We start from the raw sequence: 21,096 nt of genomic DNA on the forward strand, positions 1-21,096 counted from the left end.
CAGAGCTAGCAGAGTCAAGAGGTAGGGACTGGAAAGCAGAATACTTTTCTCTTTGTCCATGTCTCATGATTACTTGTCTCCACGTGGCTACTTTCTTTATGGACAGTCTCTTCAAATGTCAGGGAAGATGGCCACTGCCAGCTCCTGAATCCCATCTAGCAAGGCCAGCAACTTCACTAAAAAGAGAATGTCTCCTTCCTGCCATTTACACATCAATCCCAGGGAGGCTGCAATTGGTCCTATTTGTGTCAGGGGGACCAATCACTGAATGTTCATATGTGTGGTTCCCCACCAGACTGCATAAAGCATGGAAGAAATTACCCTCAGGCAATGGGCATTCTGTCCCTAGAAGAGAGAGGTGAGAAAGCACAGTGGTCAGCCACAACACATGGCCAACAGCTTCCACCATTTACTAAACATGGCACCTAAAGACCTTGCAGATCTGGCACCTAATGACCTCTTCAACTCCACTTTTAATTGTTCCTTCCTAGTGTTCTGTGCTCTAATCACAGTGAACTACTGTGAATTCTTGGATGGTTTGGGCTCTCACATACCTGCAGGTAGCCACACCTACTTGCTGTGCCTGAAACACTATTTGCTGGCTTGTTATATGAAGGTAATACCTTTGGACATTCTTCATACATCATATACTTCATACAACACCTCCTCCATGAAGTCTTTGTTTTGACTTCTGGGTTTTACTATTATTTAGGGATAGTAAGGCCAACAGACCAGGAGACCACTGCCATTGAAAAGATAGTTGGTTACTCACAGATCCCAGAAGGAAGGGGGCCAGCCAAGCCACCAAGGTAGGGTTGAGGAGGACACAGGGAAGCACCAGGGTCTGTCAGGATAGTACTGAGGGTCTGTCAGGATAGGACTGAGAAATAAGAACCTTTATTGTGATTCCTGCAGGAAGGAATGGGGGAAGCAGGGACAGCAGTTTAGGACTGGCTCACTTGAATACTTCAGCAGGTGCTGGGGCCTAGGGGCTGTCTCTGGTTGTCTGGTACCTGGCCGGGGGTGGTTAAGAGTGATGAGTTCTACAGAGGAGGTGGTCAGGGATCCAGACTCTGCATTAATTGCTTTGCATTTAAAAAGCACACTCCCAGGTGAGTTGTTTACTCTCTCTAGGAATTGACCAACCCTGGAGGGGCAGTCCTTCTAGGGTCAGCAAGGCCCCAATTATCAAAGCATCAGAATATAGAAAATAAAAGAGGACAGCCCAGGTGGCTCAGTGGTCTAGCGCCGCCTTCAGCCCAGGGTGTGATCCTGGGGACCCAGGATGGAGTCCCACATCAGGCTCCCTGCATGGAGCCTGCTTCTCCCTCTGCCTGTGTCTCTGCCTCTTTCTCCCCCTGTGTCTCTTGTGAATAAATAAATAAAATCTAAAAAAAAAAAAAAAAGAAAAGAAAAGATATGATTACTCATCATCCCTGATACTTTTTAAGTCTCTCCCCCAAGCCAGGTTTATGTGTGCTTTCTTTATAATCCCACAATAACTTGTGTATATTTGTCATTGCAAGGTGGCAGTGCCAACAATGGTATCCCAAGCAATAGCTCCAGCAATCTTCAACCTTCAAAGATTGGTTGATTTATTCATAAAGACACACAGAGAGAGAGAGAGAGAGAGAGAGAGAGAGAGGCAGAGACACAAGCAGCCACCATGCAGAGAGCCTGACGTGGGACTCGATCCAGGGTCTCCAGGATCATGCCCTAGGCTGTAGGCAACGCTAAACCGCTGAGCCACGGGGGCTGCCCAATCTTTGACCTTTACATTCCTTCTTGGGAAGTAAGTGAGAACTTTAAGCCATTTTAATTTTGATTTAATGGATATGTGACCTCATTTTATGCTGAGAGCCTGTAAGATTGCACACTTAGTCTTTACTCACGTGTCTTAAAAATATTTTTATTCATATTTTTTATTAAAATGATGACAACAACACTCTAGGTTTAGTATATTCTGAATTTCAATGCAGTACAGGCCACCACCATCTACTTATGCAGTCACTATTCATTTATCCTCATTCAGACTAATGAATACATTTTTTCTCTGCATTATTATGCATATATTTGACCTTCCAAATACTCAGTTAATTAGGAAATTTTAAACTCTGAACTGCTCTTTTAAAAAATTCAGGCCTGTGAATATCCATGCATATAAAATCGAAACTGTATGCATGAATACATAACTACCCCTCACATTGCTGGTTATATAGTGCCTTCCTATCTTTATCTGATGTCTGTGTGTGAATTAGGAAAAGAAGCTCCTTCCTTTGGGCAGATGCAGCTCTGTGTTGTGCAAGCTGCTTGAGGAGCAAAGTACAGGTTGGTTTTCAGCCAAAAGTATCTTCTTCTGAACTATTCTGTAAAACCATAGGCAAAGATGCTAAATGGGCACTTGCTTTGCTCCAATGGGCATAGCTCGTTGCATGTTCTTTCCTGAGATTTTAATGTCCTGGAGGGGATATGATAGCCGTTATACAACAGCAAGTGAGAGCTAACATATCACGGTGTAAATTTCAACTGCTTTAATAAAATGTTCGTGTTTATATTTAGGAACGTGAACACATATTTAACGTTTTTAGTGATTCAACTTTGAAGCAAAACTCTTTATCATCTTTTCTTCGAGCCTTTAGGTTAATTAAAGAGTGCCCTGAGATTTCAAGGCAAATTGTCATGAGTCAGCATTTATCTACAATTACTTATCTCTATAATCAAATTCTTCTCAAGAAACAACTACAAGTAAACATACAATAAAACACAGATATAGTTTGGAAGCTGACTCAAACTGTCAACCACAACTGCTACTTACACATTTTCCATCAAGTCAGGTGATTGACTATATGAAGGTAAATATTATAGATTTGCAGTTGTGAAATAAACATATAGTAATAAAATATACTTTTATTGCTTTTTACATTAATGGATTTTGGTTAATTTTTTCCCATTTTTTTTACAAAAGAATTTATTTAGGTTCTGCTATGGACTGAATGTGCCCCTCCTCAGAATTCATATTTTGGAACTCTAATCCTCAATGTAATGACATTTACAGATAGGGCCTTTGGGAGGTTATTAGGGTCATGAGGGTGAGGCCCTAATAATGGGATTAGTGCCCTGTGGGAAGAGACAGGAGAGAGTCAAATTCCTCTTTCTCTGATCTTTACCATTAGTGCAAATTATATTCCATACTATGGACATATCATAGTTCATTTATCCATTCACCTACTGAAAGGCATATTTTCTTTTCCAAATTTTGGCAATTATGAATAAAGCTGCTATAAATACTTTTGTGTAGGTTCTTGTATGGACATACCTCTTCAGCTCGTTTGGGCAAATACTAAGAAGCATGATTGTTGGAACTTATGATAAAAGTATGTTTAGTTTTGTAGGAAACTGCAAAATCACCTTTTAAAAAATATCTTATTTATTTATTCATGAGAGACAATGAAAGAGAGGCAGAGACATAGGTAGAGGGAGAAGCAGGAGCCTGATGTGGGACTCAATCCCAGGACTCCGGGATCATAACCTGAGCGGAAGGCAGATTCTCAACCACTGAGCTACCTAGGTGTCCCAGAAACTGCAAAATCACCTTTCAAGGTGGCTGTACCATTTTACATTCTCACCAACAATGAATGAGGGTCCTTGTTGCTCCACAGTCTTGCCAGAATTGGTGTTATACGGGGTGGCAGGTGGGGGTGGGGAGAGCCAGAGAGCACAAGCAGGGGGAACAAGCAAAGGGGGAGAAGCAACCTCCCTGCTGAAGACAAAGCAAATATGGCAAAACATGACTAGGACATATGTCCCTAACTGCCATCTGATTATTCTTTCTTGTATTTTCTTCTATAAATGTTTTCTTGGTTCTTCTTTCTCACAAGATGATAAGACACAATCATGAGTGCCAGGATTCACCCCTAAATTCCTCTAGCTGTTTCAAATTCTGCCCAATAGATTTCAAGGTGACAGAGACTTAAGCAAGCTTAGTACTTCTATTACTTTAATAAAAACTTTTTACAAAGTATTTCCTCGAGTTAAAATTGACATTGGCATACTGATGTGTGAATCTAAAGATATTATTTCTGAACCCTTACATATTCAACCAATATTTTATTGGAATCTGCTTCAATAAATATTTAATATTCCATACGAATACCAATTATTATATAACAAAATGTTGATATATGTATTAATACATAATACAGAATTATAAAAGAATATACAGTATTAATATAAAATATGATATACAAAATATAATATATGAAATATGATCATATTATTATATCAATAAATAAATTAACGGGGACTCCTGGGTGGCTTAGTCAATTAGGCATCTGCCTTCCGCTTGGATCATGATCTCAAGGTCCTGGAGTGGAGCCCCATGTCAAGCTCCCTGCTTCTTCCTCCCCCTTTGCTTGTTCTCCCAGCTTGTGCTCTCTGTCTCTCCCTCTTTTTGTCATATAAATAAACAAAATATTTTTAAAATAAAATAAAAAATAAATGGGCAGGTACTGTACAAGACACAAGAGATAAGCAGTAGCAGAGAGGAAGTTCTCCCGGGCCTTCTGGCATTATATATTTTTTCCAATGATATTAAAGAAAGCTATTTTATGAATTAGTGGGTTAAAATAACTGACTTGCATGTAAGCCTCTCCTAAAAATATTCCTAATCAGTCATTTATTTTAAACACAGTACATTTGACTCAAAATAATAAAAAACATAAAGTATAATTCTAGCATATACACAAAATAAAATTAAATAGAATGACAGGTATTTACAGAAATTTATTGGGAGATTGGGTACTTGAGAGAAAGCAAGTACAAGGGAAAGACACTGAAGATATTTGTTGGTGTTTGGGAGTTTTTGTGTCCATTCAAGGACTTTGGTTCTCCGTATTACTCTGCTCCCTGGACTTTCAAAAAGGAGAGACTGGGAATGAAGTGGGTGGATTACAGGGGTGCATGAAAGGATGTTGGACTTCATCAGTGATTAAGGATGCAGGATCAGAGGTGCAGACGTTGTCAGTGTGGCAGAGCTAGGGGAAGAGGAGTTGGTTTTACATATCTGGGATAAGCCATTTGGGAGATACTGGCAAGGATTGGTTTCCGAAGATGGAAACATCAATTTACATTTTAATTCCTTAAAAAGAAACCAAAAAGTTAAGCAAGTATCCACCCATCCTTTGACAGTGAGAGTATAACCCGACATTTGCATCTAAGTAGAGCTCCCACTCCACCTTCTTTGGCAAACGGACCCACGTCCGCCTTTCCCTGTGATCACTGAGGATTGCTGGGCTGTGTGGGGAAATGGGCAGAAGCAGAACACCGTCTCCCAAAGCAAAGGGAACAACTTTGCTTGTTCTAAGATTGACACCAAGTAATGGAGATTATCTTTTTCAAAAATAAAGTCAATATAACTTCAGTTGGGCCCAAAATTCATTTCCATGTGGACTTCCGTCCCTATAGCAGAGCCATAAGTGTCAGGAAGGACTGCAGTGCCACTGAAACTAAAGAGGTCATGCACCATCTGAGTCTCAAAGTTGAGTTGTTTTGAATCCCCAGCTAGAGAAAGCTTCTTCTTATTAACCTTCTAGGAACCAGACCTGACAGGCTCCATGTTAGTGTTTTTTTCCTAGTGTGTCGACTTTATTTAACTTTATTAACTTTCTTTAATATCATTGGAAAAAATATATGATGTCAGAAGGGCAGGGACAACTTCTTCTTTGCTACTGCTTATCTCTTGTGTCCTGTGTAGAGTACCTGCCCATTTATTTTTTATTTAATTCTTTCCTCGAGTGTCTTCCCATCATTAAAGTTGACTCAAGAAGTTTAGTGTTTGGGTGGAGGAAGATACGGGGCACGGAGTTGTCTGGGCAGAAGAAGCTGAGGTGACCTCCTGGCTCCACACAGCCTGCGTAGCGTGCAAATGACCCAGAGTCCCCCCAGCTCCTGCTGGGGAGCAGAGAAAAGCCCAAGAGGAATGGGGCTGGGATGAGAGGGTCGCAGTATGCAGGGACTTCACAATAGGAGCCAGCCTCCAGTAGTGGGAGCACACGAGACCTGCCCAGGGCCAGCCACAAGCCACATCCTGCATCAAAGACCTTCAGTACCACGGGACGCAGCGCGAATCCAAGGGCTTTGTCTCCAGTCCCAACCCACACTACACGCAGACCCAGGGCAGGGAGGAGGGTAAACCTTTACCTGAAAAAGACTGCGTGGTGCAACTGAGTGTTTAACTGCACCTAGTGGGGAAGCTGCATTGTGAATGCACTCTACTTAACAGAAGATGCTGAGATACTGAAAGTCCTCCCACTTACTCTCCCTACAAGGCGGAGCTCCATGAGCAAGAATGGACAAGACAATAAAGAAGCCATATTTTCTTTTTCACACTGATGGTAGCATGCACTCTATCCATCCACCAAGGGGGCAAATCCAAAAAACGTGCCGGAGTAACTCTGATAATCAAGCCCCCAAACTGGAGTAGGGCAACAAGGCCATGAGAGAAAAATCACCATAGGATAAGGCAAGGAAGCAGATTTGGTTCTGGTCATGTGGCAACTGTGGCAACTGACACGGAAGAGCTCTGTCTGCCATCCTAGGGGTCTGTGTCCCAGGAAAGGGCTGTGTGAAATGAATTGGAAGGTCTGTGTCAGGAAGAGCAGCCTAAGTGTCCATCACCAGATGAACAGACACACAAAATGTGGTAAATCCACACAGTGGAAGATTATTCAGCCTTACAAAGGAAGGAACATGGATGATGTGCCCGGTGGCTCATGCTGGCTCTTGGCTGGGACCTCAGCCAGAGCTAGACTGAAACCCTGCATGGTCCCATCAGTTTGGGGTTTCCTGCTGTCTGCCCTCACAAAGGACAAGTGTCCAATGTCAGAGGATGAGGGACAGGAGTAGTCTCAGTTATTTCCTACATTAAGAGTTGCTTTGGAAACTTCCTGAAAACCCACCATGTCATCCTGGTAAGACCCCCTGCCATGTGGCTATAAAGGAATATCTATGACATTTATCCTATGACCCATGTTTTACTTTGTAGGATGCCAAACATTCAGCAAGCTCACGAGTGGTCTATTTATCTGCAAGCCTGGGTTGCTGTTTCTTGCCTTTAAAAACCAAGTACTATAATTGCTACCATAGACTGGTACGGCCTTTTATAGTTTTCAAAGCATTTATGAGTTCTCCTCCTATTATGTAGCTTCTGAAAAGCAATGTGTATCAGTCAACGTTCTAACTAGCTTGAGCAGAAAAGGACTATTAAATATTATCAGGGGACTTGAAGAACCCCCCAGAGGGTATGGGGCTGTAGCACCACAGGACTGCCAGGGGACATACTGCACTGACTCCCCAACAGTGGGCCCTAGATGGAACCATGGCCACGGCTGCTCAGAGAACTCCAATCATTTGCCTCCATCCTTAGTGCTTGGTGCTTGCTTCTTCTCCCACCAAAGCCTCATGTGCGTGCATCTGATCAGCAGACAATAGGTCACATCTTTATATATTTGCAAGGTAGAATGAGAAAGTACTTTTCTGGCTTCTCTTTTGGGGTAGAAAGGTAAAACAGGAACATTCCTCAAAGGTAGGAAGAGTGTCCAAAGGATGCTGACAGTTGAAAATTATGATAAACATGACTAAGTATCACTGACCACCATAAGTGGGGTTTTCACATCTTGAAATGGTTATTATTGTGTTTTGGATGATTATGGAGAATTATTTACTGTAGTCACAAGAGATCTGATAAGAGGGCACCTTTTAGATTTCTCTAACCAATAACGTCCGCATGCCGATCCTATGAAAAAGTTCTCTGAAAGAGCTGGTCAACTTTGATTGCGATACAATTTCTCGGTTGATTCTTTTCATCTCACTTGAAGCAGAGCTCAAAACTCTGTTCTCCGTGGGTGGCTGCATAATTGTTTTAATTCATTTGTTAAACGTAATCGTCTCTCCTCACTTCTGTCCTCTTCCTTTGATTTGTGCTCTGCAACAGGGTCCCTAATGGATGTGATTAGAGCTTCCCGCAGTGTGCGGTGTGTGAGGGATGGAGTGTCAACATCGTTAAGCTGGGGACATGTCTTCATTTCATGTTTCAGACTTAGGCTGTTCCTTCTGACACCTGGGGGCTAAGTTAACAAGAGAGTTCTTTGATGGCTTTATGCGAGCTATTTCTGCTTGTCACATGCTAAAGGGGAGCTGGAGAACTGGGAGGAAGAGAGAAGACACAGAACAGGTGGGGTACCTTGTGTTAAATGACCATCCCCTCACCCCCGCCACCAACCCAGTAATTATCTGTGTGCATTTAAACAGAGACATCCCAGGACAGATCAGAGACAGGTCCTCGGCAAGAAGTCAGAACATATTCTTAGGAAGAGTAGTTACGCTAGTGGTCCCTTCTGAATCTTAGATTCAAGACCAAAATAGAACTTCTCACTTCTTGTGCTCTGAATTGAAAACTGGTGCCAAGGGAATAGTCTACCTGGCCCAATGCACCCTTGTTTACCCTAAGGATATGAAGATTTTGCCCTGCACTTTATTTCAGAAGTTTTATGGTTTTAGCCTTCATATTTAAGTCTATGATCCATTCTTAGTTAATTTTTGGATATGGTGTGAAGTAAGGGTGAGGATTTGTTTTCCCATACATATGTCCAATGATAGAAATGCTTTCCAGCCAGTCCCCAAGAAGAATAAGCCTGGGTCTTTCCCAGTGTGTTCCTGGCGATGGTCCAGCACAGCTTTTCTTCTGAGCAGGCAAGTAACTGAAAGAAAATCCTCAAATTTAACAATCTTCTCTACTGGGTTTCTAATTTTTTTTTTTAAGATTTTACTTATTTATTCATGAGAGACGCAAAGACACAAGCAGAGGGAGAAGCAGGCTCCGTGCGGGAGCCTGATGTGGGACTTGATCCTGAGACTCCAGGATCATGCCGAGCCGAAAGCAGACACTTAACTGCTGAGACACCCAGGTGTCCCTCTAATCAGTTTCAGCTGAAGTCCATACATTTTATCTGCTCCCCCTTTTCAGCCAGCTTTTTATAGGTCACATCAAGTCACCTGTTTAAATTAAACCTGCAAAAAATGACAAGATTACAAACTAAACTGCTTATGAGAGTGTCATTAAGTACCAATCTTTTATTCTTAACCCCAGGATGGAGAAAACTCCTATTCTTGTGAGTAGAAATAGAGTGAGCACCCCTTTCCCATCCTATGCAATAGTGTGCATAGAAACCTTGTCCAAGTAAATCTTAGAATTTAGGTGTTATAGAAAACAGAACAATCATCAGTTTGATGAACCATTGGAAATGGGGACCTTCACAGCTTTGGCTTATAACAGTGGGCATGTACATTCTTGGGTAGCTGTGTGTGATTGATGGATATCAGATTAGTTAGAGAGTTTCACCTGAGGAGCAGAGGCTTGTAGCTGTTTTAGGTAGAGTCCAGAGATTCTGTATTTAAAAAAAGGCCTCTAAATGCATACAGCAACATTTATTGCACACTGAGATATCAACACTGAAAACTCAGCAAGTCTACAAGGTACAGAAGCATAAGCACCAATGAATAGATGGCAACAGGAGCTACAGGAATATTGAGGAGAGAGAAGACTGTGATGCTTTTGGGTGGTCAGGGAAAGCTTCTAGAGGATTCAGTACCTGCTGTGATCATTGAGTCATGAAGAAGGGACGTCAGAAAGGGTAGTGTGGTGAGCAAGGGCACAGAAGAGGAGCTGAGCCCATATGGCAGGTGGCAACTAGACTGGCAGGTGGGGCCACAAGAAACTGTGGTCAAGGCAAGCAGCCAGGAGCCAGGAAGCCTCCTTAAAGCCTGAACGCACATATATCATATTTCCCAGAGTAGCATATCCTCAAATGAGGATTATAAGACATATGATTATTTTACATACTGCTAACTGGGAACTTTGCCTATTAAACCATGCTACACCTTTGATTGTAAGATGTATCCGAATTTCAAAGATGTTAGAATGTGTGGGGATAAAAGCGTAAGTCAGTGTGATTTCCAGCTTCCGCGCCTCTCCCCCTCCCAGTTTCTTCCCCTCACCATTAGCTCTTGTGGACACTCAGGTAGCCCTGTAGATACCCATGTGGCAAGGAACAGAAGCCCTCTACACCTGTCACCTGCATAGCCTGCCACGTGAGTGGACGTGTCCATGAGACAGCTGCAGCCCAGTTGACAGTTTGATAACAACCTCGTGAGACACCCCGAAGCAGAAACACCCAGATAGGCTGCTTCCAGATGCCCGACCCTCAGAAACCGTGTGAGATCACAACTACTAAATATGTATTGTTTTAAGCTGCTAAGTTTGGGAGTAATTTATTACATAGCCATAGATGAGCGATTCTACACTCGGAATCAATGAAAGCCATATACCATATGCGTACTCGGTTAATGTCAGTCTAACGTGCAGAAACAGGTATGCCCACCTGAGTCAGTTTAGACCCTGCAATGCCTCAGAACAGGTAGAGAGATTAAAGAGAGGTAATCATGGGGGACTCAGGTGGTGGATCACATAGTCATGAATGAGGATGGATCCCAGAAGTAAGACTGGGAGGTTCCAAGCGAAGTATAAGTGCCTTTCAAGCTGAGACAGCTGTCTGCCTCTGTCCTGGAACATTCTACCTCCTTCCTACGCAAGTAGAAGCCAACTCCAGAACAAAGTCCCACCGTATTTCATAGAAAGAATTAAGTGGAATACTTCTACAAAGTAAGCTCGAGGATGGGTGTGGATCCAGACATTTCCAGGATGCTAAAATTTTCAAATTTCAGAATGTTATAAGCCAGTGATAGATCCTGGAGGACCCTGACAGCTAGACTAAGGTATTTTGACGTCATTGTGCAAGCCGAAGGCAGCCGTGGTGATTTGGAGCATGAGAGCTGGGTGATAATAACAGTCTTTAGGAAGATGAAACCGATCATAGCGGGCACTGTGAACTTGAGTCGGAGAAGCTATAAAAGCTGTGGCTATTTCCAGCATGAGGATGTCAGTTTAGACTTAGCGGAATCCTTGTTTTCTTATCCCTCAGGCCACCTGTCAGGCTCAGCATCAAAGTGAGCCTGACTTCTCTGTTCCCGGTGCCTTGCTAGCACCTCACCCTAACTAGAAATTTCTCTTCCCATGACCACTCACTCCCTCATAAAAGCCCTTCCATAGGATGCTTCTAGCAGCTGAAATCCATCAAGGCAAGCGTGCTGAGCCCAGGGCCAAAGATGGATTGGGTACTGGGAGAGGCTAGGGTGGGTGCCAAATCCTTGCAGAGGGAGAATGGGGCAGCCTCCCCTGGGGTATGGAAGGAGCTTCAGAAGAGTCAAACAGCTGATTCTAGAGGAGGATCTGCAAGAACAATGGCTTCCCACAGATTGTTTTAATGCGCTGGAGGGATCTTAAACATACTCTGATTGAGCCTAGACTCATACACACAAGCTGTGGAAAAGTCTTGGCTCCTGGTCTGCAGTCCCCCAGGCTGGTCTTGTAGCACCTGCAGACCCTATCTGCCTCCATAAAGGAAGAAAACCCAGTGAGTACCTACACTGAAGGTGAGCATCCATGAAGGGGGATGACAGCACACGGTTCCTTAGAAAGCAAACTCCCCCTGTGATGTATTTGCTGATATTTTTGATGAGTACAAGAGTAGAACTTGATGCTGGTGCCTTCCACTTTCACCTTGACAAAAATCATTTTTATACATGGGTGAAGGAGAAAAGAATTCACATCTAAGTTCACTTTCTGTGACTCTACTTAGTGGGAAGTTAGCAGGTAAACTCTACATATTTTTCTAAGTCTGATTTAAGAATGTCAAAAGATTAATGTGATTTATTCAAGAATATCTTATACTTCTATAATTAGTCCTTGCTAGTATAGATTTATTTCCCCTTACCTGGGAATGTCACAATCCTAAACAAGGGGAGGAAATCCCCCCACTCCAATTTGTCATGTCCTTTTTCACGTCTTTTCTCTCTTCCTGAGAAAGTCACACAGTTGACCTGTAGCACTTCATATTACCTAGGATGAAAGCAAAAGTCATAATATGTGTTAGTCACACAATATGATTGAAATACCTGTTTACAAAATTAATAGCAGCTTTATTTACCAACCTGTGCATTTTATTAAGCATCATTTTTTTCCTCTTTATGTTTCATGCAAACAAGCCCTACAGGGTTCTCTTTCTGGCAATATGGCAATGCAATTACCCAAATCGTCCTTCTTGCTGAAAATAACTATAAAGGTTGAAATTCAAAGGCTTCTTCAAAAAGCTGATGAGCTGGCAAGAAATCAAGACATACACAGGGAAAAATCCAAGGGAACACGGCAACAGAGGGAAATAGCAGAGCCAACTCTCAGCCTGGGGCATTTGCCAACCTTGGTGACCCTGAGATCCAGTTTTCATGGCTTTGTGGAGCCTAGGAGACAGAGACACAACACGAGACAGTCAACATGGCACATCCCAAAAGACCTTCCTACAAAGCTGGGACCCCAGACAACCACACCCTCAGTGTTAGCTTGATCTGGAAATACACCCAACTCTCCCCTCACCACACTACAGCAATACAAGAAAGTCACCCAGCTCCTTGGTGTAGAGCAGAGGCAGAAACCACACCCATGTGAAGTTGTAGCCACAAGCTAGACTTTACACACATTTGCAGCACAGATTCATACTGCCTTGGGTAAAACAACAGCACTCAAGGTAAGATATATATATATATATATATAAAAGGTAAGATATAACGTGGAGGGACACTGCACACTAATGGTCCCCTAGGCATCTGGCAAAATAACTGCAACTTCTCTACAGAGAGCTCTGCTTTAATTCCAGATAAATTAGGAATACTTTTTTTTTTTAATTTAAATTTTCGGTAGTTAACATACAGTACAATGCTGGTTTCTGGAGTAAAATTCCATGATTCATCACTTATATACAACACTTAGTGCTCATCACAAGTGCCCTCCTTAATACCCAGGGAGGTAGTGACATGACTGCCCAGCAGTTCACAGTTAATAGCAGAAAGTGGGTGCCAAGACCCACTGCCCTCTACTGGCTTCCCAGATCCTATGCCTGAGAACAATGTAGCACCTTGGTGCCACCCTTCTTCCTGTGACACAGGGGATGCTTAGACCACCCTGTCATTCCTGGGACTCTGCCCTCTATGCCACCTGAGCACATTTAATCCAGGCACATCCCCCACGGTAGTGAACTTAAAAGTTCAGATTGTGCCTTTGCCTCTAATACTTCATGGTAGCCTCCAGAAGCTGGCTCCCTCCCCACTGCCATATCCACAGCTATGCCTCCCCGCAAGTGAACTTCTGCACCGCCTACCTTCTGAAAGGTGGTTGCATTTCTACTCATAGACTTGTAATTTTTGTTCTCTCTGACCTCTAATTGACTTCTTGGGTGTTCAGAATAATTTGACAATTATCTAGCTGTGTTAAGGGACAAGATGAGCTCAGGGTCATCCTACTCCTCTGTCATCCTACCTCCCCCCTCCAGAATCAGGAATTCTTAATCCTCAAAAAACTTTCTCAAATACATTTCCAAGGAGAACAAGCAGCTCACAGAAATATATCATAAATGTTCAAGGAAACAAGGTAGAATGATTGAGAACCATTAAAGACAACAGACAATAGAAACAGACCTGCAAAGATCTCAGATACTGGAATTATCAGACACGGAATTAAAATAATGGTGTTTTCTATGTTAAAAAAGAAACAAACTTCAATTGGCAAGAAGATTTGAAAAAGAATGAAGTAGAATGTCTAGAAAGAAATGTTGTAACAGAAATAAATATCTGGGGATCCCTGGGTGGCGCAGCGGTTTGGCGCCTGCCTTTGGCTCAGGGCATGATCCTGGAGACCCGGGATGGAATCCCACGTCGGGCTCCCGGTGCATGGAGCCTGCTTCTCCCTCTGCCTATGTCTCTGCCTCTCTCTCTCTCTGTGTGACTATCGTAGATAAATAAAAATTAAAAAAAAGAGAAAGAAATATCTATTTTTATAAAGATTTTATTTTATTTTACTTTTATTTTTTAAGATTTTATTTTATTTATTTGACAGAGAGATAGAGAGAGCCAGAGGGAGAGGGAGAAGCAGGCTCCCCACTGAGCAAGGAGACCAATACAGGGCTTAATACATTAGACATGACTAAAGAGAGAATTGGCAAAAGGAGTACGGATCTTAAGAACTTACTAAATGTCCCATAGAAAGGGGAAGAGATGGGGCAGTTGAAAGAAAAGTTATGAAGCAAGAAATGTAAAGTGAGAAAGTCTAACAGGTTTAACAAGATATTTAGAAGAAAAAAAAAGATAAGGCAGAGGAGATGAGGCACAGGCACTATTTAATGATGTAATGGCTAAAATTTTTCAAGAGCTTTGAAAGGACACAAATCCACATACAAAAGTCCAACAAATACTTAACATAATGGAACTGTAGAAAAACAGTGACAGGGAGGAGATCTTAAAAGGAATCAGAGAGAAGAGAGAGGGTACCTTCAAAGGAGCAACCTTTAGCTTAATAATCTCAATAGCAACTGTAGAAGTCAGACAAAACAAATACTTCCAATGTGCTGAGAGAAGATAACCAGTGCACATGCACAGACACACGCCTCTAGTCAAAGTATATTTCAAAGGTGAAGGCTAAATAAAGCCATTTTTTAAGCTAATAAAAACTGAGCTTGCCACTAGCAGACATCAGGGAGTTGGGGTTTTTAAACGATTTATTTTTTTATTTGAGAGAAAGAGCATGCGAGCAGGGGGGAGAGGCAGAAGGAGAGGGAAAGAGAGTATCTTGAGCAGATTCCCCACTGAGCACAAAGCCCAACACAGAGCTCAATCCCATCACCATGAGATCATGACCTGAGCTGAAATTAAGAATTGGACACAACTGACTAAGCCATCTAGGTGCCCCAGACATTGAAGAGTTTAGGGAAATTTTAAAGGATATTCTCTAAGTAGGAGAAAGGTGATACTAGATGCAAGGAATAAAAAGAAAAGGAAGTGATAATTACATGGGAAGATGTATTTTTAAATCGCTGTATAAAACAACAACAGTAATGTTTTGTAGGTCTAAAAATGACACAGAATTAAAATATATAAAAACAGTGTAATAAACAGGTTCAATTTGTTGACAAGTGGAGTTTAAATATTCTGAAATCCTTGAAATGATTGGAAGGAGGTAAAAATATTTATTAACTCCAGGCTTTGATAAATTAAATAAACATTAGTAAAAACAACACAAGAATAAAAAGAATGTGTTGCTTCTGTAATCATAGGAAACTTAGAGGAAAAATTATTAGAAAAAACAAAGTGAGGGGCACCTGGCTGGCTCAGTTAGTAGATCATGCAACTCTTGATACCGGGGTTGTGAGCTCAAGCCCCATGTTGGATATGGAGATCACTTAAAAATAAAATCTTTAAAAAGTTAGTCCAAAAGAAAGAAAAAGGGACAGAAAAGAAATAGAAAAGAGTGAAACTAGAGGGGAAAGTATAGAATAAGACAGTGGCTATAAGTGCAATGATGTAAGTCCAAATATATAAATAATTACAATAAATTAAAAGACAAAGGTTGGGGTGCCTGAGTGGCTCAGTTAAGCATCTGACTCTTGATTTTGGCCCAGGTCATAATGCAGAGTCCTGGGATGCAGCCCCATGTTGGCCTCTGTGCTCAGAGGAGAGTCTGCTTGAGATTCTCTCTCCCTCACACTCTGACCCCACACCACTCACACATTCGTGTGCACGTTCTCTCTCTCTCTCTCGTGAGTAAATCTTTTAAAAACGACAAAGATCATGTAGAAGTTAAAAAGTAATTTATCTACATGGCTGTTAGATCCTTGATGTTTTGATTGTAAAATAGAAATAGAAATACAAAGAGCCAGGGCACCTGGGTGACTTCAGTGGCTGACTCTTGATTTTGGCTCAGGTCATGATTCCAGGGTTGTGAGACAAGCACCGTGTAGAACTCTGCATCCCACATAGGATTCCGCACTTCGTGTGGGCCCCATGCTCATCACAGAGTCTGCTTGAGATTCTTTCTCACCCTTTCCCTCTGCCCTTCCCCCTCCCAACATAAGGATATGTGCTCTCTCTCTAAATAAATAAATAAAATATTTTTTTTTTAAAGTACAAAGAGTCAGTAATAGTGAAGACATTCTTTAAAAGGGTGAACCTTATGATAAGGTTCTACTACTTAGGACAGCATGGCATTGGTTCAGGTGTAAAGGCATAGACAGGCCATTGGAATGTGATAGAATCCCCAAAACAGATGTATTTCATAGGCAATGCTACTGACATGTTAGGTAGCATCGGGGACAGAACCAGCGTTTCAAAATATAGCATGAGTAAAATTGGTTCTCTATAGGGAAAAAGACCAAACTCACACCAAAATACACCCTGTAACTCCAAGAGGATTCAAGTGAAAGGAAAAATCTATAAAATGTTTCAAAAACAATATAGAAAAATATCTTTATGACTTGAAGGAAGACAAGAATTTATTAAAGAAAAAGCAGAAACCATAACTTTAAGATTAACAAATTCAACAATTTAAAATTAATTTTTTTTTTCAAATCAAAGACTCAGACTAAAAAGACAGACAACCAGGCAGCCTGGGTGGCTCAGCGGTTTAGCGCCGCCTTCAGCCCAGGGTGTGATCCTAGAGTCCTGGGATCAAGTCGCATGTTGGGCTCCCTGCATGGAGCCTGCTTCTCCCTCTGCCTGTGTCTCTGCCTCTCTCTGTGTCTCTCATGAATAAATAAATAAAATATTAAAAAAAGACAGACAACCTTTGAGAACATATTTGCTATACACGTAGTCAACAAATAACTAGTATATGGAAAATATGTACATTATTGACTATTTTATATCTTCTGAAAAATGTCTAAACAAGTCCCTTGCCCATTTTTTTTAAAGATGTTATTTTCTTATTCATGAGAGACACAGAGAGAGAGGCAGAGATTCAGGCAGAGGGAGAAGCAGGCTTCATGCAGGGAGCCTGACGTGGGACTCGATCCAGGGTCTCCAGGATCACACCCCGGGCTGCAGTTGGCGCTAAACCGCTGAGCCACTGGGGCTGCCCCCTTGCCCATTTTTAAATTGGGTTATTTGTATTACTGTTCTTACTGAGCTGAAGGAATTCCTTATATATGCTGGATATTAATCCCTTATCAGACATATGACTTGCAAATATTTGACAGATTTTTTTTTTTAGTAAGAAACAAAAACCAAAATGCTTTGAAATGTAATAGCATTCAACTAAATTCCTTCACTCAAATTGTTTCCATCGAAAGCCTAATGTATTTAAGAAAGAAAGAGAGAAATAGAGAAAGAAAAGAAAGAAAGAAAGAAAGAAAGAAAGAAAGAAAGAAAGAAAGAAAGAAAGAAAGAAAGAAAGATCCAGACACCAAAAAAACTGGATTTCTAACATTTACCTCTCTCCTAGAGCATCATTTCTAGATTTTTCTCCATCTTTTTAATCAATAAAAATTCCCACCCAAGCAAAAGTTTCTGTTCCATAACCCTAATTTATCTTCCTGACCTACTAGACTGGAATTAGAGAAAATGATTATAAGAAAGATAGTACAACAACAGGAATACCTACGGTTTAGGGAACACATACAATTTGTCCATTCACCAGCTTAGCCCCCAAACCTATGAGGCACAGGTATTGTTATCCTCATTTCACAGGCAAGAAAAACAAGGGTCTGAGGGGAACCCGGGTGGTTCAGCAGTTGAGCGTCTGACTTTGGCTCAGGGCATGGTCCTGGGGTCCTGGGATTGAGTTCCACATCAGGCTCATCCCAGTGAGCCTGCTTCTCCTTCTGCCTATGTCTCTGCCTCTCTCTGTGTATCTCTCATGAACAAATCAATAAAACCTTTAAAAATAAAAAAGAAAGAAAATGAAAAAGAAGGCTCTGAAATGATGTCTTTTGTCCAAGGTCATGAGGCGGTAGGCAGAGCAGCCAAAATTCCGTCTTGATTCCAATGCTTGTGTTCTCAAGTACTGGGCAGTACTATCATCCTCGTGCCCGGAGAGAGGAAAATCCTACTGAACATTGCACCCTCTAGAAGGTCTCTCTGTTGGTCCACCTGCTGGAGAAGGTACGTATCCTGACCTGTGATTGCACAGCCAATAATAATGGCCAACACTAAAGAGATAGAGCTCTACCCTTTACATCCATTATCTTGTTCAATCTTTGGAATGTTCTTATGAGAGAATGGAATGTTTTCACTGATGAGGAAACTAAGGTTTGGCTGAGTTAGATCATTAGCTGACAAGGGCAAGGGAAATGTGTGCCATGCTAAGAGGCAGAGGACTGCATGGGTTGAGACTGGGGGCCTGGTTCTTTCCAGTTATCTCCTTCAAAGGAACAAACCTTTCTACCTGGCCCTGCTGTAACTTTGTCTGCAGATTCAAAGCAGGAAGGAGGGCACACGCCCAGTCATTCATATCTAACATTAATGTAGGGAGGGCCCAATGTTGCACCAGTATCCTTTCCCCCAGGCTTTGGGTTCTCTGCCAATCCTGGGACAGGCCTCTCCAGGAACAGATGGTGGGATTCTTAGATGCTTCCACTTGAGCAGAGCTGTGATAGGCACATCAACATGGAGGCCAGGCGCGGACCCTGATAATTTCTTGCCAAGACACTGAGCTAATTGGCACCAGATGGTCAGCTGTTGTTCCAAGAAGGGAAGGGCATCCCTTTTCAGAATGCCTGGCTGTAGCATAAGGTTAGGGTCAGCCTGGGGAAGATTGGAGGGACAATATAGCCGGCTTCCATTTCATTTCTATTATGACTTCCTGCAAAACCCTGGAATGAGTTTTGGCAAGCACTAGAAAACTGAAGCCCACCAGGAGGGATCAGAGGATGAAGAGTAGGATCATGATGATTATGGCAGAGAATTCTTGGTCACTCTCTTGAATTCTTAACTTGATCTATAAATGTTATCTTTAAAACTCTGTTTCGATATCTTTAATATTAACTTTTAGTTGCTATGCTGTTTATTTGTATGTTTACTTCCTATTCTTTGCTTTCTGCATTCTAAAGTAGGACAGTCCACATGGAATTGTAACTTTCAAAGACCTGATAGCCACTGACGAGCTGGTTAACCCTGGACAAGCCACTTCTGCTCTGTCCACTCCAGTCCCTCACTCCCACCCATCTTCTTCCTCCAAACTATAACATGCAGTAACTAATATCTTCAAAACACAAGTCTTTGAAGATTATGATGCTGCATTTGAGAAAACATGAAGCCTATAAGGGCTACCAAACATACCTAAAAGTTGTTAATTTCTTAGAGTGGTTTATGAGTTAAAACTAAATATTAGGAATGGGCCCAAATCTCTTTTAGCTTTCTCTCTAACCCACACATCTTCAGTGCACAGAAAAGTCCTCAGAGACAAAATCATTTGAAATGCCATTCTGGCATTGCTTCCAAAGCTTCCAGTGTCACCCAGATCAGGAGTGGGTTAAGCTGTATTTAAAGAATCAGATACGTGAGCTTGAGAAACAGTTTATGACAGTTCATATTAAGATATAAAGTACTCTCACGTCCTTTCATTTACAAACGTAATGATCTCAGGGTCAAATCTGAAGCACCTGTAGTTCTATGAAGCTCTTGCGTAGTCTTAGGTGAAAAGCATGCCATAAATAACATTACTACATAGGCAAATTATATAATTGCACAAGATTTAAAAGATATAGATCATGCTTTGTAATGAAAATCATGATGACGCAGAACTGTGCCTGGGGAAGGCTCTAATGCAGGAACGTTGCTGGGGTCTCAGGACAATGAATTTGTCTGCCAGCCTCCTTCTCAATCCTGGCACCCCTGGTTCATTGATATGAACACCCAGATTGTCCCTTTCTTTCCTTGCACCAACGTTAGAATTCAAGAATAGTGACAACATTCTCCCTATATTTAAACAGATGCTTTGAAACCAAATGATCCTAGTTTCCAATTTTATTAAGAATTAAAATCCTTGTGCCCGCTTCGGCAGCACATATACTAAAAAAAAGAATTAAAATCCTTGAGGGTAATTAAGGAGTTCTTCTATTAAAACACATGGTGTGGGATGCTTCACTGGCTCAGTCAGAGGGGCGTGAGACTCTTGATCTCCAGGTCATGTGTTTGAGCTCCATGTTGGGTATAGAGATGACTTGAATAAATAAGTAAACTTAAAAAAATTGTTAGGTTTTTAAAAATAAATAAATAAAAATAAAAAATATGGTGTGATGTAAATATATGATGTCCATTTTAATAGCTTTTGTATTATTATTTGCCTAGCAGCTGGTTAATCAGATCAAGAGTGATTTAAACTGAAAATGAGGGGCACCTGGGTGGCTCAGTGGTTGAGCGTGTGTTTGGCTCAGGGAGTGATCCCAGGGTCCTGGGATCGAGTCCAATATCAGGCTCCCCACAGGGAGCCTGCTTCTCCCTTTGCCTATGTCTCTGCCTCTCTCTGTGTCTCTCATGAATAAATAAATAAAATCTTTAAAAAATAATAAACTGTATATGAGTAAGGGAGGAGAAACACTGACACAGAATTATCATGGAAAATAGCAGTTAAGGCAAGGAAATGAGTATCTGGTGATTCACATGAAAAAACAGTAAGGCAGGGAGTTAGAGGTAAGGCTTATGACCTCAGATGTTTATTACATAGATTATGCAGAGTAAATAAGGTGAATTGAGTAATAACACCAAGTGGTAAAGCTATCACAGAGATTTGGAAGATACTGTTTAAGTTGGAACCTAGCAGCTTGTTCTAGGCAGAAGCAGTTGAACAACATGGATTTCCACGTGGAGAAATCAGACCTGGAAGTAGGATCTCAGGGGAGCATAGGGATAAGGATTGAAGAAACGAAATTACAAAAGCGATATCCCAGTGCCTGTGTTCTACACCACCTGATCAGGGAGAGGAAATAGGTAATAAAGTTCTAATGCAAATATGTTGTGGTCAAGGATCCTTTAGCAGAAGCTCCAAGATCCGCAAAGCTCCGAATAGCTCGTTTGTCAGCAAAACTTGACCTGACATGAAGCTATTTATATTCTTTTGTTGGTGGTAGTGCTTGTTTTAGTCACTTTAGTTAAACAAAATACACA

The sequence above is a fragment of the Canis aureus genome, chromosome 4, assembly GCF_053574225.1.
Source record: "Canis aureus isolate CA01 chromosome 4, VMU_Caureus_v.1.0, whole genome shotgun sequence".
Classification (NCBI taxonomy): Eukaryota; Metazoa; Chordata; class Mammalia; order Carnivora; family Canidae; genus Canis; species Canis aureus.